Raw genomic sequence first — 15,866 nt, 5'->3', positions numbered from 1 at the left:
AGTTATTGCTGAGCAGTGCTGACACAGAATCCAGGCCTTTTCTACCTTTTATTCTGGGCAACAATTTGGGAGAAAACATGGCCTGGACCGTTGATCCCAGCTCATCAAAAAATATTCCAATATTCCATAAGATGCTGTGTTGTGCTCAGTAATAAATAGAGTGGCAGAGGAAGTTTTCCAGGATTGACATTGCTTGGGGACAGACTGAGAATCTGTTGGATGGTTGTGAGTTATTGGATTTTTTTCACCACATGCTTATATTGTTAGGTTTTGGCTTTTTTATCTTTTTTTTTTGTTTTGTTTTGGATTTTTTTTTTGTTTTGTTTTCTTTTGTTTTCTTTTGTTTTGGTTGGTGGGAAGAGTGAGATAGTGGCTCCATGGTGCTAAACTAACTGCCAGGATAGAACCATAACACTGGCCAGCCATAGTTTTTTGGCCAGACAATGTGATGCAGAGATCCCAAGCTCTAAATGTCTGCTAATGCATTTTAGACCATTGGGTCCAGATTGTCCAGACATTGGGCAGGACATCTGAATTTTTTTTTTGTTAGTTTTTCAGTAGAAAGGAAAATCAAGAGGAAATTTTCTGCATTCACAAATTCCCATTTATTTACTTTCTTTCCATTTTTTTTATTTTAACAAAGGAGCTTCTTTTCTTGTGTTTAAAATCTGGCAAAACTAAATTTATGATAAAAAAGGTGCTTGTCCAGGATTTCTGATTTAAAAACTAACATGAACTACAGGTTATCATTTCCTTTGAGAAAATGTTTGAATGTAAATACAACAGATGCCACTTGAGGTTGCCCTGTGTGTGGCAGCTCATGGAAAAATGGCCACATAGGGAGTCTCAAGTAGATGAATTCACAAAGGACTAAGGAAGTTGTGTGTGCCCTTACTGTGGAAATTAAAACCAGCTGGAGAAGGCCAATTTCATTTGTGGCACCCATCAACGTTTCACAAGTTGTTGTTGTTGTTGTTCCCTGTGAAGAGGAGAACTCTGAAAAAAAGTCTTTTATTTCTCAGAAAAGTGTCAGAACATCAATTTGTGATTCTATGAAGTCAGCCTTAGAGGAGGAGGGCAGGAGAAAGTTTTTTTCTCCATAACCAGTAGACACCAGGGAGATTTCTGTTGCCAAAACAATCTGCCTTAAAAACACCAAATAAAATTCAATAAAATGCTTCAATAAAATAGAAAAAATATTCCTCCTACAACATTTCCATTAGATCTAAATGGTAGACTCTGGCAATTAAGAAGATTGAAAATAAGGGCTGAAGAACTGAAGAGCTTTAATAATTCTAATCATTTACTAACCTCAGACATATATATATGTAAGAATTAGATGTATTAGTACTTCAGAATTTGACACCTAAGAAAGTATAGCTCAGAGCTGGCAGTCCAATTCTGCCACAGACAATAAATCAAGAGGGTGTTCTCATATGTGACTTCTGTAATGAAGTATGAATTGCTTAGCCATAACACCCCTGTGAAAGATAAATATTTGTCTTGACAAAATCATACAAATACTGCCCATTGCATGTTCCCTTGAATGGTGTAATCAGACTCACTGCCACAAAATGAAAATATAAACCTTTTTTAATGCCTCCTAGGGTATAGGAAATGAATGCCCAAAACACAGACACACACACGAAGGAGAGGGAAAAATACAAACAAAAGCTGAAAAACAGTTTATATTTTGATGTAATTTGTTTCTTAAAGAAAACACCCACTACCCAAACTAAATGTGAAATACAGTTGCTAATTGGCATCTTTTGAGTTATTTTGGTTCAGACACCACAGACCAGGTTCAGCTCCTCTTACACTGCGTGATGAGCAAGGAGGTGGGATTGCTCCAACATCCGAAGGATGGGGACCTGTTGGAGTCCAGACGAGAGCCATGAGGATGGTCAGAAAGCTGGAGCACCTCTCCTGTGTTGACAGGATGAGAAAATTGGGATTTTTCAACCTGGAGAAGGGAGGGCTCCAAGGAGACCTTAGGGCACCTTACAGGACTCAAAGGGGCCCTACAGGAAAGCTGGAGAGGGACATGTCACAAGGTCACCTAGTGATAGGACAGGGGTGATGGCTTCAAACCAACAGAGCTAGGTTTAGATTAGATATCAGACAGAAATTCTTCACATTGTGAGACTCTGGTACAGGTTTCCTAGAGAAGCTGCAGATGTTTAATCTCTGTAAATGTCCCAGGCCAGGTTGTATGGGGCTTTGAGCAACTTGGCCTAGTGGAAGGTATCCCTGCTCATGACAGGGGAATTGGATTTAGATGACCTTTCAGATCCCTTCCAGCACAGAGTTTCTGCGATTCTGTGGCTCTGTACGATTCCTACAGACATGAGTCACAGAAACTGATTATTCTGGGATTGACCCACAGTACAGGGCAACGAGCACTTGCAGTGATTAGGCTGTTCTTTCCTTTAAGTATTTAGGGGGCAGAGGCAGAGCTTGCCACTGCTTTCCAACAGAGACAACCAATTTGAGGACATGTCAAACCTACCCAGTCTGCTCTTCCTGTTGTACAATTACTGTTGGCCTCATTGAGTTACATCCTTGTTAATAGGCAGTGCCATTACAATGGCTCCCTCTCATCCTCAGTGAAAGCAGCAAGAAACAATCCCCCCTTGTCTTCATCAGGTTCAGCTCAGCTCTGAGAGAGCAGCAGCAGAGCTATTGTTATGCTCTCTACCAGGTCTATTTATACACAGGCATATGGAACATTTTGTCTGCACTGATACTTTTGTGCTCAAGGGTTATGGTTTCTTTTCAGGTTAATAATAACAACAACAAGAGCAGTAATAACAACAAAACAACAACATTATTATTATTATTATTATTATTATTATTATTATTATTATTATTATTATTATTATTAATAATAATAATAATAATAATAATAATAATAATAATAATAATAATAATAATAATAATTCTATCCCATCAGCATCTGTACTTTCAGCAAATTTCTGTTGCATCCTTTTTTCCCCAGTTTCCTTGTTACTTGTCTTTTTTCCATATACTGCCAGCTGCCCAATATCTAGACTGTAAGATCCTAGAGCAAAAGTTCTCAAAATTTTGTGTTTAATATACCCTGAAAAAAAATCCTAATGGAGCTGCAAATATAAGACTAGTGAGTACAGATTTATTTTTGTTAGCTATATTTCCTGCCTTCCCTAGAAACAGCCAAAGTACCTCCAGGGGGTTGTAGACAAACCACTGGAAAACAGAGGTATAAAAGGTGAGTTTCCTGTACCTTGAGGTTAGAGTCAAGCAAAATTTCAGGTGTTCTCTGCAGAGTTTTAGGGTTTGAGAAAGCTCCTCTGCAGCTCTGGATGTAGGGATGTGATAGCAAGATGTACCTTGTGGGAGAGAGTTGATGGAGTCTGACATGCAACAAAAAGAGAAACAGTATTTTTAGACTAAGGACAATAACAGCTCTTTTTTAATCTGACAGGACCAGATCTCAAGGTAGACAATATACAATAACAATATACAGAATTATTCTTTATTTGAAGAGCACAGGGTACCTTTGGGACTCAGCTCTTTTAGCAAAACTATATTTTTCTTTATTATTTGTTCAGAAAATGCAGTGGAAGTTGCTCAAATAAGTGTACAGAGTTTTAAATGGTTAAAAAATCAGCATTGGCTGATCAATACACCATATAATATTTCTTTCATTTATATATTTCAAATTTACATTACTCAATAGAATATCAGTGACAACAACAGCTGAGAAATAATTCAATGAATATGACACTTTCAGAAAATGGCTTTTTGACATGGTGGAATAGATTTATGGAAAAGACAGTCCTTATTGTTCCTATTTCAGTATATGTCTGAATATAAAAAATATAATACTTTTCAGAGAGAGTTCAGACTTTAAGATTTAGTATGTCTACAACTCAGTAGAAATTAAAAATTAGATTTTTAGACAGACTCAATTTTGTTTATACCTGTAATAAAATTTAGGTTGTTTTTCAGGCGATTTCAGGCATTTTTAATAATGTCTTTAGAAAGGAAAAATGTATGCATTAAGGAATCCTTGAATGAAATCCATGTGGAATCTCTATACGAACATACATATTTATATTTAGTTGCCTATATAAGAAAGCATAGATTGTTTTGAGCTGCAACAAAAAATTAATTTTATGGCCTAAGGTTTTCTGTAGTTTTTCTGACTGATAAACCAGTTGCTCTCCCTGTCTGTAACTTGTTAGATATCTCCAGGTGTGTTAGATATTTCCAGATTTATTTTCTTTGTGTTATTAAAAAATATGCTAAAAAACTACTGCTTTACACTTTAGCTACTGTAGCAACTTAGGTGAATGAAGGAGATAGATTAAAAAAATTTTCTAAAAATATTGTTCCTTCATCTGCCAGCAGAGTCCTCCTCAATGATGTTTTTAGGCAGCTCAGAAAACCCAGGGCAAGCCCATCTTTATCTGGTAGAAAGACCTCAGTCACTGGAATGGTAATGGATTTGGATTGGTTTGGATTACCTACTGCTTATCTCTCATTGACTGCACAGAAGAGAAGAAAAAAAAAACAGGAAAAAATCATATTCTATAGAGCACTAATTCTTGAGTGGCTAGACTAAAATAGTGCTTACTTGTATTTAGTAAGCTTTAACTCTATTCTTGATTTTAGCTAAAAACCAAAGGTTTTGGTCTCTGAGCCAAAAATCACTGTCAAGCATTGAGCTACTGAAGAAGAAGGTGGTTTCTACATCTCAGGTTGTCACCTTGATATTTTCTGAAAAATCCCTTTGGCAGGATTTCTTCTCCTGGGAAGATGAGAAGCCTCAGCTTCTCCATGTTTTGCTATTCTGGAATGTGGCCTGGAGATTGTTTCTCCAAACATGTGAATTGTTTTAAATTAATGGCCAATCACAGCTGGCTGTGTCAGACTCTGAGTCTGTCATGAGTTTTTATTATTCATTCTTTTCTGGCGTCCTGATGTATCTTTTCTCTATTCTTTTTAGTATAGTTTTAGTAATGGAATGGAATGGAATGGAATGGAATGGAATGGAATGGAATAGAATAGAATAGAATAGAATAGAATAGAATAGAATAGAATAGAATAGAATAGAATAGAATAGAATAGAATAATAAATCAGCCTTCTGAGAACTTGGAGTCAAATTCTCATCTCTCACTTTGTCCTGGGGACCCACAACATCACAACATCAGGTGTCCTCCTTGCTTTAATTTCTCTTCCCCTGCCAAACTGGAAGTGTGCCATTACACAGAGCAGCTTTATCTACTGCCTTCTTCTCTTTTAGCAGAGGCTCTAAAAATGCTGAATTATGAGCAGTGATTTCTGAAGGCCAGAGACCTGGTCCTTTAGTCAGCTACAAGTTCTGGAGCAGTGCAGCTCCCATCTGCACCTCCTGGGTGGAAGCTCTGCCACTGGCAAGGGGCAGTGGGTTCAAACCTGCCAAGGGAAGAATGCTCCAGCATCCCCTGAGCAGCTCTAGGACATGGAGCAGGCACAACAGACTCAGTTTGGAAACTCAGATACACCTGAAACCCATGCTGCTAAACCCTTCTCTGGCAGTGCTTGAGAAAATTGTATCAAGAGGCTCAATTTGAGTGTTTGACCCTCACCATACATCCCACACCTGTCCAGAACTCTCTGCCTTTGCACCTGACAGACCAGAGGCTTTCAGGAGCTTTCTAGGACTCAGGAATTGCAATCATGACCAGGTGTAGAGAAACTTATTATGGTCTCTTCCCTAGGAGGAATGTGTTTTAATTTCATGGAGCTAGAGGGGTCTTAACTAATCTCTGCTTTACTTAATTAAATGTGCTAGTAGAAATTTCCATGCCACCTCTTGAGGAAACAACAGGAGGGAATTTGAAAGAGGCTGTTGGTTAAAATGAGTAAAGATGTTATACACACCTCTTCTGCCTGCCTAATTACTCATGACATGAACACACACAGCTGTGACTAGGATGCACCAGAACAAACTGTTCTGTAAATTCACAGCAGCTTCCTGTGTATTCCTGAAAATACATAAGGACCTGCAGAAAATGCAAAGTGTCAGTGGTCTCTTGGCAACTCTCTGTTAAGTAAACTCATATGAGGACTGTAATAGACAATAAAAGCATTCACTTACAAAAGGTTTTCATTCCTTCTAAGATGTTGGATTCTTATCTCCTGAGGGATTAATTTGTTGAAGGCAGGTGCTGAGTGTTCCCAAGGCCTCATTGGGAATTCTCTGCTGAGTGTGAAGCTTCTGCGGCTTGTGCTGAAGTGAAGATCAGTTTAAGAAGCTTGTAGCTGTGCGTCTGAGGAAACATGTTGGTTCATTTTCTTCTACCTTTAAAAACAGAATCAGAATTAAATAAGATCAAGAAAATTTATTATAAGGGAATAAGTATAAATCTATGGAACATGTTTTCTCTGCCAATTGCAATGGTTTTGCACTAGGGCAGCTACATGTGTTTTAAGGTAATTATTCTCATTTAGTGAAAGGAGAACCATGGCCTGTGGTCTAAGAAGAGAAGATTGTAATGAATTCTGGATACTCGCCATAGACAATACTTTATTAGGTTCAAAGAAATTCCCGAGATACATCTGGTTCCATTTTCTTAATTCCTCCTGGTTAGTTCAATTTGCAAGAAGGTTTCTGCAAGCTCAAACACCTTTATGAAGGCTCATGAAAATAATAACTGTCATGCAGACTGAGTGATCGAAGTAAAGAAAACTCTGAAGAGGAACAGATGTTTAAAGATTTATTAAAAAAAGAAAATTTATATACTGCTGAAGATATCATTCTGGTATCATCTTCAGATGTTATCAGAGATATTTGCATGGTCCCAGGGACAAACTCCTCTTGTACTTGCTACCATAGCATTATTTTGTTTATGGAGAGGAGTACAGGTTCCACAGTGCAGAAAGTCATTTGCAAAAGAGGTGATTCCTGCCCACTTCAAAACATACCCAAAAAAAACCCCTGAAGAAATGGTGTATTCTATTCAGAGGAAAAGAGCTTAAAAAAGATCATGCTTTTTTCTTTTTTAAAGTAATTTTAAAGAAGATTGTATTTTCCCTTCCTTCCTTCCGTTGTGTGTGTGTTTTGCAGGTAAGCAGGAAATTTACTATACAGCAATAATATGACAAACTTGTAATAACCTTTCATGACTCTGTGGTCAGAGGGCCAAGTCCTTGCAAAAGTATGATTGATTTATACAGGGTGGTGTTCTCAACGAGACTCATAGTGAGACTCAATGCTTGAGTTTTTGCAAGGTTTGAAGCAAAAGATTACTTTGAGTTCACTTACCTTCTTGTTCCTTTGTTTCAGGTAGATATAGATTGGAACTTTATAAACCCAGCCTTTTTATTTTTAATCCCACAGTGTTGCTCATACAGGAGGACTTAAAATTCATGCAACCTTTTCAGCAAGTTTCACTGTGTTCAGTCTTCTTTGTTCAGAAAAACATTGCAAACTTTTCATGGAATTTGACTCACATTTTCAGAGCAATAAACCTACCCAGAAAACCATTTGAATACATTCCTTAGAAAAAAAATACAGCATCATGCTGGGACTTTAAGTTTTTTACTTTAAGTCATACCTGAGATTTCTAGAGAGACTTTCCATAAAAAATATTATTTTACACTCATGCATATGCTGAGAAAAGATGGTCAAAAATACTCATTGTACACATGTAACAAGTGTCTGCTAGTCACAGCTCTCATCACATAGTTTCTAGCAGTAAACTTCAGCATATGGCAGCTCCACACACAGTTGCTTTTATTTATATGTTGTTTTTTGCTTGCAGTGGGTGAATAATTACATCACATGACAAGGTTTCTGCTCCCCAGTTGAATTAGTGAACATTTTACAACCAGCAAATGATGTGAAGTACATCAGAAATCAGAGTGAATGCTTTTGTTTGCACAGAAAGATCCCAGCTCACCTGTTTGGATGGGTATGAAATGCACCAAGGACAAGAAGAGCAAACATGACTGAACTCTCTGTTTCTAATAAATGGTTCAAATAATTGGGATGGTGCTTAGACAGCCTACAGCCAGTTCTAACACAGAGCTGAACAGAACAGCAAAACCAAGCTGAGAGCCCTAGAAAGAGCCTCCCTAGAAAGAACTCCCATCTTGCACTTGTTGAAACAGGGGTCACTTACAGCACAGCTTCTTCACAAGTGTCAGAGCTTCCCATGGGAAAAGTGGGTTTGTTGCCATTGTTGAGGGGAACAGAAACACATGGTCATTTTAATGAAGTAGTAGGCAAGCCATTGAGAAATGTTTTTGAGAGGCCAGGAAAATGTTGTGGAAAAGCTTGAGGTTGAGTAACACCAATACTGCTGGACTGATGGGAGAGCCCTTGTGATGGTCAGGTTAGAGAAGTCACATGCAAGAAGGAAACCTCAGGGTTGTTGGAATTGTGTGCTATTCCATAGTTAATGAAGACCATGAGATTTCCATCTTTTATTAATTTTAAAGCTCACTTGAGAGCTAAGAAGGAATAATATTTCTTGTAAGAGTTCGAGTCAAAACCCCAGATCAACACGTCCATCATCCCAAGGCAAATCTGGTTCCAGAGCCAAATGCTGCTGCCTGGGCTCAGTGCCAGGGATGTGGTGGTGACTCATGAGCAGCATGGCCAGGGCAAATGAAGGCTTCCTGGAGGTGTGAGCATATTGACTAAAACCCCAGTAGTGCCAATGGAAATACTCCCTACCAGGAGCTTTAAATCAAGCTGTTAAAACTGGATTCCTGGGGATATTATTAAAACTCCATTATACATCTTGGACTCCTGAAGAAGTGTAGCCATATGCCTACTTGATGAATCACTGAGATTTCTGATAGAAACATCTCATCTGGTACTGATTCTTCCAATTTCTATCTATTTTAAGTTCCAGAAACCAATTGCAATCCAAAATGTTATAAACTGAGCAGGTACCTCAGACATGTCAGTGTTGCCGTAATAAGTTTTTCTCACAATTTACATTTATTTATAAAATTTGCCTCTGTTATTGAAGAGGTTGAAGCAAGGATCCATGGCATCGGGAAGGCAGAAAGCATTTGCAGAAACAGTCAACTTTGTTATTGCTATTTGGGATACAAAAGACACATCCATATCACCTTCATCTTCTGACAAGTAAATAAGTCAACAGAAAAAGTGTATAAGAAAAAACAGTTAGCAATTAATCACACACGTCAGAGACCTCTGATTCCAAATGTAGGCACAATGGCATTGAAAGTTGAATTTATAGAAGCAAATAATTAAATATGCAAATTATTAAGTTTATAATTGAAAAATCAAAGTTCCAACCTCAACAAAACATGGGGAAAAAAAGTAGTTGCCTCTGCTTTAAAGTCTAGGCAACTTTCCTGGATGGGCTGTAAAGAAATTAAAGCAAAATACTTTGAAGGACCTATTTATTGCTGAGTGATGCTGTGGATCAAAAAAATCTTTTGTAAATGTACATTAAAATGTTAAAGTATGTAAAAATTTTAGAAAATTAGGAGGTGAAGATAAGAGTGAGGAAGGACATGACTGTATGAGCTCCTTCTGATATGTTTGTTTATTTACTCTGATAAGAAGGAGCATCCCTGAGTCCAGTATAAAGGAGTAGAGAGATTTTTTTAATCAAATGCTCTACTTGCACTTTGTGACAGCTACACCTTTTTTTTCTAGATTTCCTCTCTGAAAAAAAACAGTCATATTTTTTGAATAACTTTGGTGTTTCTTGGAAAGATTGAGAAAAGTGTAAGAGTAGGTTTTGATGTTTTTTGGTTTTGCTAAATGTCCCAATTTGAAAGGAAAAGAACCTCTCCAATTTCAAAGGCATAGAAATATTTCCCAAAAAATCTAATTCTGAGAAGAGATTAAAATTACTTCTAATTTAAAAATTTAAATTGACATAGCTATAACTACTTTTAATAAAACATCTTGGAAGCACACATGGCTGAAATGTGAGGTATCTATTAGCAGCAATAAGAGCAAGTAATTGATTTCTGTGACTTCATAAGGATTTATTACCCTTGAATAAATTTGTTAATAGCTTATTAAAAACAATATAAGAGAACGGGACCTTAATGGTAAAATACAGCAAATGAAATATTCAGATTGCAAATTAAATGAGAACACAAAATGAGGCAAATCTTCAGAGAGCATGAATTAGTCAGAGTCCATTTAAGTCAGGGGATATGGAGCAGTTAATGCCAGCTGACCATAGCAGCTCCACAAACTTCAATCTGTTGTCCTCTCATTAACAGTGGTGCAGCCAGTGATCTTAATGCACTGGACTGTGCAAAGCCTTTGAATATTAAAAAACCCACATTATTCTTCTGGCTCATAAATGGAATTTGGAGGTGTAAAGAGGTTAAATGATTTGCAAAGGTCACAGGACAGATAAGTGGCAGAGCCAGGAATAGATCTGGCATGTCATGACTTCTTGCAGTAACCAAAGGACCATCTGGCTTGTCAGAATAAATCCACATTTAATTAGGTGATGTTCTAAGGGCAAACAAAAATGCCAGCATAGGTTAAATGTCATCTAATAATTTGTCCTCACAGCAGTTCATCTGTAACAAGTGATTGTGAAGCCCCATTTCTAATCTGTTGCATCATAACTTCTGCTACATGACTGTTAAAAAAATCTTTCATTTTTGTCCTCAAATGCAAATTCAGAAGATGTAGTACTGATTAGGCTGTGTTTTGTCTGGAGATATAAGCAAGGAAATTTCTTGATTTATTCCATGCAACACTGAATACAAATATCACATCAGTGCTCTTACTGCTCTTTTATTAATTACATGTGTTAACCCACTGCAGAAAGAAATCCCACCTGGTTTTATTGAAGACAGTTCTCCTAAACTGAAATTCAGTTTGGGTCCTCCTTAGCAGCAGCCCAGCACTGAGTAGAGTGAGGAGACCTCTCACCTGTAACAAATGGGGCAGCTCAGCCACATCAGCACCCAGGGCTGGCCAAGACACTGGCATGTCTCTCACTTTGGCTGAGTTTGTGTTTCACCTAAAAGTCCTAAATTCATTAACACCAGTCTTTCTTTCCCTTCTATTTCCCTACTTGTTGCCTCCCTAGCAGCCCCAGATACAGCCAATGGGGCTGTTTTCTCCACCCTTGGCTGCAGACACAAATTTCATAGTGCGATAAATCTTAACACCTTCATATTAATACAATAAATGTCAGAGCATGTTTTACCCAGATATTCTCTTCGGCTGCAATTTAATATTTTCACATTTTACTCCTACACTCTTATTTCTAGAAATGTTGCTTTGATGAGTGAATTTTTTAAATTTTTTTTTTTTAGCTTTCCTGAGCATCTCATAACATCTCATTTACCTGCAGAACATAAAGTGGCCATGAAGTATTCTGCAGTGTTAACAGTGCAGGAAAGGCAGTACATAAGAAATAGGGAGCAGAGCTTTAGACCTTGTAATTCACTTCCAGTAACCCCAACTTGCAATGACTTGCCTTAGCTAAGGACTCATAACCTACAACAATAACTGGGCCATGGTCTGAGATGACCTTTTCTCCTTTTATTGTAAATATTTGAATAAAGATATGCCATTTCTCAGGCAAAGGAGAGAACTGCAGACTCTTCTGTTGAAGCTAGCTATCATTAGCTATGTCAATCATATCTTGCTCCAGAGATAATTACCAGAGTGTGAGAATGTACCTGTAATCATAAGGCAAATTAAACATATAAATAAGCTTCATGCAGGTAATTGCAAGCAAAATGAAAAGAAATAAAAAAATAAAGAAGGAATGAGAGAAACAGAAAGGCAAAATGAAAATGGAGATTCAGAGGAATAATTTTATGAAAGACTTTCAAGTTCTACTTTAACTGATGACTGATATTCATATCTATGCAATTCATGAAAAAAGAATTGGAAAGGAAATTAAAAGAATAAATTTAAAATATATATATAAGTTATTCTGCCTGACTACCTTTGCTGTTGCTTTGTAATTATCTATCTGGGCTGTTCAGTCGACCCGAAGGACAAGATTCATTCCCAAGTTTCATTTCCACTGGGCACCTCCTTCCTTTCTGCAAAACCCTTTGTCAATGTATTAAAGGCCTGACACTGCTGTGACCAGTAATGTGACTCTCCTATTTTTAGCTGATACTCTGGACATAAAACCTGCCAGGTGGCTTTTGTGCTCTGGAAACTTGGCACCTCCACCATGCTCCTCAAACATGGCCTTGGGAAGAAGGAAGACTTTTGCACTCCTCACATTTCCTCAGTGATGCTGGTGTATCTGCAAGTGGACAGATCTCACTGCAGAGCCTCCTGCTGCTCTCTTCTTTCTCTGTCCCCAGAGTGTGACCATGAACTTTGATTATCCAAGGCCATAAGCCCCTGAGAATTATGTTAAATAATCTTTTCCATTTTCTTTTGGTGAGCTCTGTTTCAAAGTTTCATTCTTTCTTTGGACAGCATTGCTTTCAGACCCCATCAATTACCCACATTTAACTCCATGAAGTTATCACTGCTCAGTTATTAAGAGCGGCATACTTCAGACTTAGATAAAATTTCTGGGAAATTTTTGAGAAGGGAAGTGAAAAGACAGAAAAGAAAAAGAGAAGAGATGACAATAGTACAAGCTCATCTTAACACACTATCAATAATTCAATGCAAGTTTATTTTTCATCGCTCCTTTCATGTAAACACTTCTCCTAAAATGCTTTACAAAATAAATAATACAAGACCATAGATATTATACTGTATAAATTACAGCCCAACAGAGGCAGAAAGATACTGCCTGCAGAACATATTAAAGAGAGACAAAGGCCAATAACAGAGAAGAGAGTGGAAGGAATTAAGAGGTGCAGGCAGAGGAATGAGGAGAGGTTTGCAGATGAGATAAGGGATGGAGAGTTAATGAGGCAGAGAGGTACTGGAAGGCTGCTGCAGATGGCAAGAGACTGTGCAGAGGGCCAGAGGAAGCTGGAATTAAACCAGTGGAGGAAGGAGGAGGATTGACGCAAGGCCAGGATGTATGCACTAGGAGGGCAGGGATGAATGGGATGCTCAGGGATTTCCCTGGAAATGAGGGGTTGTGAACTGGTGGGTTTGGTATGACAAGTACAAGATAGTGGACAGTATTTTGCTTGCTGCTAAGATGCAGAAAAGCCTGGGACAGGCTGTGTCATCAAAGCAAAGAAACTTGGAATTTTACAGGAGAGGAAGAATAAATTAAAATGGTCTATCTTCAGATATAACTTATTTATTAAGTCCAGGTGCAGTTTTCATAGGGATAGGTTCAGGTGATAATAAATTCCCCTCACATCTTGGAGCTCACCCACCTGAGGTGGCTTTTCAAATTCCCTTGCTCCACTGGCTGTGCCCCTGACCTACCCCTGCCAGTGATTCCTCTATGAGAACATCCTCTCCAGCCAACAGTAAATTGATACTCTGGAAACGTTTTAGAAATAGCTCCATTGTAGCATCTGCACGTTTGAGTGCAAACATGTTGAAAGTACAAATTTAGCTGTGCACTTGAGACTTGTGCTCACAAATATGATTGGGATTCTCAAACTGATTTTTTTCAATGCTAGGTTCTACCTGTGTCAAGTCAGGGAATATTAGAAGTTTTGCAATTTCATTTTCTACCCCAACTACTCATAATCCCTAAAAAACTACATTTTGTCTTTTAACACTTTCAGTTGAAGATTTGATGCCACCTTAGTTCTAAAGGTCATGATGGGGTTATATCTGAAAATGGAAGGATATTTCAGTCCTGTGATCAAAGGGTCTATGTTTGAGCCTCAGGCCTTATGACATTTTTTTTTCCAGAAGTAGTGAAGGGCATATATTCTTATGTCATTTCCTTCATTCCAGACCCCCAAATTCTACATGAAGTCATTTCTGTGCAAAAGAACAGCTTGAGAAGAATTTAAAGGCAAATTTATTTATCTAACCAAATATTCTCAGAAATGGAATGACTTCTCTAAGAGCTGATTTGTGGGCCAGTTTTATGCTCTATAAAAGTCATTAATGTTAAACCAGATGGCTTTAAATTAAGCCTCTGATTTTGCTCAAAAGAGAAAAAAATCTATTACAGACTTAGGAAATTGTTGATAAAATACTCTTTTGATCTTCCCAAAACTTCAGACAGAAAAACAAAACAAGACTAACTAATCAACATATTTTTTTTCTCCAGAGGTTTCAGAGATCACTCATGTGTCCTTCTCAGACCAATGTAAGTGCAAGATAAAGAATCGTGCCAAAATGTGCTGACAGCAGATGCAAGTAAGCAAAAGGAACTGAATTCCAACTGATCTGCAGAAGCCCCCATGATATTAGAGATAATCTGTACCAAATACTTAGTTTTGTAAGAGAAGCTAATTTTAATAAGATTTTAGCTAAAATCATAAATCAATAATTGCTGAGCCTTCTATTTGTCAAGTAATTTTGCTAACAATTGTAGTCATACTTCAGTAAAATCAATTTTGAAAATGCTGGCCAAGTGTGCTCTTTTCAAGATCTGTAGCTTTACTTTCTGCCTTCTTCTGTTCATGTTGCAATTGTCCATATTTTGGGCAATTAATTTTGTTTTTCACCAATATCTAAAAGTTACATGTAGAATGTCATTGACTGAGCTACCATTTAATGAAGACAGTAGTGATATCAGTTAATTTTATCTAAGAAAGAAAAGTATCAAAAAAATTACCTAATTGCTTTGGTGATATTTTTTCAATTTTTTTAAGCCAGCTTTGATAGAGTGCATATTGGATGCAGAACTCCTGCATGTACACGGAAATGTTTTAGTTACTATAAAGGTGCAAATACTTTAGTTACTATAAAGGTGCAAATGCATCCACCAGGCAGATATCATAGAATGTTTGCATTGCAAAACTTCAACTGTGTTTCAATTGATGTTTTTTGGTTGGTTTTTTTTTTTTTAATGACCTGAATGTGCATCACAGGATATACATATTTTTCAGCTTCACTGCTCGTATGAAATAATTAGACACAAAAAATCACAGGATCAACTAGGTTGGGAAATACCTTTGAGATTATGGAGCCCAACCTATTACCTTACACCACCTTGTCAACCAGGCAATGGCACTGAGTTCCACATCCAGTCTTTACTGAAACACCTCCAGGGACAGTGACTCCAAATAACAGCAAGCTCAAATTTTCATACCTACAGACACTTACCTGGCAAGAGCTATGGGTTTTGCAAGGTTCCTTAAACACCATGTGGCTTGGTTTGTCACAGCCAATGGGAAAAAAAGCAAATGGAAGAAAGTCAAGTGGTCCCCAGAAGATGTTTGACTACCAGCCCTCAAGTCTTAGACCAGCAAGATTTCTGATCAAGATGTTGTGAGTTTTCTGATAACTGTTTCCAACATAATTAAAATACATTTGTGTCTAAAAGAAGCAAATTGCCTTTTCCAGAAAAGAAAGCTGTTAAAACTCTGATAGGTAACTTGATTTGGCACACATAAACTAGCTAACTTGTGTGTCTGGTATAGCACTAGAAGGTTTTGAAGTATTGTCTAGTGCAGAGAACAGAGTACTCAGCCTTTGAAAAGCTGTTTTCCACTAATTAGTGGAATTAGGGCTAATATGTGCCAACCAAACCCATACAAAATTGTTTTTTTCTTATTTTTCTAGCCTGAGTGCATTAAGTTTAGAAAGAATACAAACCTACCTGCCTTCCTTCCTTGTGAATGACTGTCCAGCAAAAATCAATGAATGGCTCTCAAAGTAGGGTGCAAACAAACAGGTGGTGTATCTGCTGTTTCTTGGGGATTACTCAAGCCCCTGGATTTTTCAGCTTCTCTCCCCCATTTCCCACTTTCAGGAAGCTTGGACTGCTGTGTGAGTGATCAACTCATCAGCTGAAGAAAAAGAAAA

The 15,866-nt window shown here is 37.6% G+C and overlaps 1 long non-coding RNA gene across 1 annotated transcript in view; it reads right to left on the bottom strand.

The window, feature by feature from the left end:
• Positions 1-354: 354 nt before the first annotated feature.
• The window catches only part of LOC113458703 (uncharacterized), an 89,444-nt gene continuing 73,932 nt past the window's right edge, over positions 355-15,866 (bottom strand). Inside the window, exons 5-7 of the long non-coding RNA XR_003379210.2 lie at positions 6,126-6,329; positions 3,263-3,392; positions 355-1,926 (exon numbers count right to left, since the gene is read on the bottom strand). This is a non-coding gene — a long non-coding RNA (uncharacterized LOC113458703). The remainder of the gene's footprint in view (positions 1,927-3,262; positions 3,393-6,125; positions 6,330-15,866) is intronic.

This window comes from Zonotrichia albicollis, chromosome 4, assembly GCF_047830755.1.
Source record: "Zonotrichia albicollis isolate bZonAlb1 chromosome 4, bZonAlb1.hap1, whole genome shotgun sequence".
Taxonomy (NCBI): Eukaryota; Metazoa; Chordata; class Aves; order Passeriformes; family Passerellidae; genus Zonotrichia; species Zonotrichia albicollis.
This window is presented reverse-complemented; position numbering and strand designations above follow the sequence as displayed.